This window comes from Pteropus vampyrus, unplaced genomic scaffold (genome assembly GCF_000151845.1).
Source record: "Pteropus vampyrus isolate Shadow unplaced genomic scaffold, Pvam_2.0 Scaffold1, whole genome shotgun sequence".
Classification (NCBI taxonomy): Eukaryota; Metazoa; Chordata; class Mammalia; order Chiroptera; family Pteropodidae; genus Pteropus; species Pteropus vampyrus.
Genome location: NW_011888782.1, coordinates 26,394,285 through 26,396,721, shown reverse-complemented (window position 1 = coordinate 26,396,721; position 2,437 = coordinate 26,394,285). Strand labels below are relative to the sequence as shown.

The 2,437-nt window shown below is 33.9% G+C and overlaps 1 protein-coding gene across 2 annotated transcripts in view; it reads left to right on the top strand.

Moving 5' to 3' along the window:
* The window catches only part of PLA1A (phospholipase A1 member A), a 37,068-nt gene that overhangs the window by 14,216 nt on the left and 20,415 nt on the right, over positions 1–2,437 (top strand). The gene's annotated exons all lie outside the window — the stretch shown is intronic.

Genomic DNA, 2,437 nt, shown 5'->3' with positions numbered 1-2,437 from the left:
GAAGGAAGGAAGGAAGGAAGGAAGACACTTTAAAATGGAGTGGGAACTGCCATCACAGAGGAACCGCCTTGCACATATTATGCCTCAAACCTTAGAATGTTAAAACACAGCAAAACAACATTTGTACTGGGCCTAAAGCAACATTGTGTCCCAAAGAACTGTTTACAAAGGTAACAAGAAAGCAGATATTATGACTACCCACAGATGAATACCAAACTATTAAAAACATTGTTTAGAAGTAATATCCATTACTATGTTAGTTGATCTGCATCCATAGAAATATCTTCCTTCTATTGTAATTGTCACTCTTCCTCTTCTCATAAATATCCCTTGCCTTTGTCTCCTAAACATTATTTGGGCTTCTGCCTAAATCAATGTTTCTCAGTTAGCCAGTCTTTTTGACCTCACTTGTCTCTCACTTTTTAAACATTTTTTATTTTTCAATTGGAGTTGACATTCGGTATTATTTTGTATTAGTTTCAAGTGTACAGCATAGTGGTTAGACATTAATATAATATATGAAGTGATCCCCAGATTAGTCTAGTACCCACCTAGCACTACGCACAGTTATTACAGTATTATTGAGTATGTTTTCTATGCTGTACTTTACATCTCCATGACTATTCTGTAACTACTGATCTGTATTTCTTAATCTCTTCAGTTTTTTCACCCAGCTCCTTAAAGCCCTCCCATCTGGCAATCACCAGCTTGTTCTCTGTTCTATGACTTTCTTTCCGTTTTGTTTGTTTATTTTGTTCTTTAGAATCCACATGTAAGTGAAATCGTATGGTATTTGTCTTTCTCTGACTTATTTCACTTAGTATAATACCCTCTAGATACATCTGTGTTGTTGTAAATGGTAAGATTTCATTTTTTATGGCTGAGTAATATTCCATTGTATATATGTACCACCTCTTCTTTATCCAATCATCTATTGATGGGCACTTAGGTTGCTTCTGTATATTGGCTATTGTAAATAGTGCTGCTGTGAACGTAGGGGTGCATATATCTTTTAGAGTTAGTGTTTTGGTTTTCTTCAGATAAATACCCAGAAGTGCGATTGGTGGGCTATAAGGTAGTTCTATTTTTAATTTTTCAGGGAAACTCCAAATTGTTTTCCATAGTGGCTGTACCAACTTGCAATATTATCAACAGTGTGCGGGAGTTTCCTTTTCTCCACATCCACACCAACACCTCTCCCATTTAGTAGTTTGTCTTTTCATTTTGTTGATAGTTTCCTTTGTTGTGCGAAAACTTTTTAGTTTGATATAGTTTCAATTGTTTTTTTGTTGTTTTCCTTGCCCGGGGAGATATAGCAGCAAAAATATTAATAAGAGAAATGTCAGAGAGTTTACTGCCTATGTTTTCTTCTAGGAGTTTTGTGGTTGCAGGTCTTACATTTAAGTCTTTAATCCGTTTTGAGTTTATTCTTATATATGGTCCAGTTTTCCCAACACCACTTATTGAATAGACTATCTTTACTCCATTGTAGGTTTTTGCCTCCTTTGTCATAGATTAGTGATCATAATAGGTGTGGGTTTATTTCTGGACTCTCTATATTGTTCCATTGATCTATGTGTCTGTTTTTATGTCAGTACCATACTGGTTTGATTACTGTAGTCTTGTAGTATAGTTTGATATTAGGTAGTGTGATACCTCCAACTTCATTCTTCTTTTTCAAGATTGCCATGGCTATTCGGGGTCTTTTATGGTTCCATATAAATTTTAGGATTATTTGTTCTAGCTCTGTGAAAAATGCCGTTGGTATTTTGATAAGGATTGCATTGAATCTGTGATTGCTTTGGGTAGTATGGACATTTTAACAATGTTAATTCTTTCTGTCCATGAACATGATATATGCTTCCATTTATTTGTATCTTCTTCAATGTTTTATAACGTTCCGAGTATAGGATTTTAATTTTCTTTGTTAAATTTATTCTCAGGTATTTTATTTTAAATGTCTGTGATGCAATTGTAAATGGGATTGTTTTCTCAATTTCTCTTTCTGATAGTTTGTCATTGGTGCATAAAAGTGCAACTGATTTCTGAATATTAATTTTGTATCCTGCTACTTTACTGGCTAGGACTTCCGACACTATGTTAAATAAAAGTGTACATCCTTGCCTTTTTCCTGATTTTAAGAAAAACGCCTTTAGCTTTGTCCTGTCAACTATGATATTAGCTGTGGGTTTGTCATATATGGCCTTTATTATTATGGGGTACATTCCCTCTTTTCCTACTTTGCTGAGAGGTTTTTTTTTTATTATAAATAGATGCTAGATTTTGTCGAACGCTTTTTCTGCATCTATTGATATGATCATATGATTTTTATCTTTTTATTTGTTATCTTTCTATTTGTTAATGTGGTGTATCACATTATATGATTTGTGTATATTGAACCAACCTTGCATCCCAGGAATAAATCTCACTTGATCAT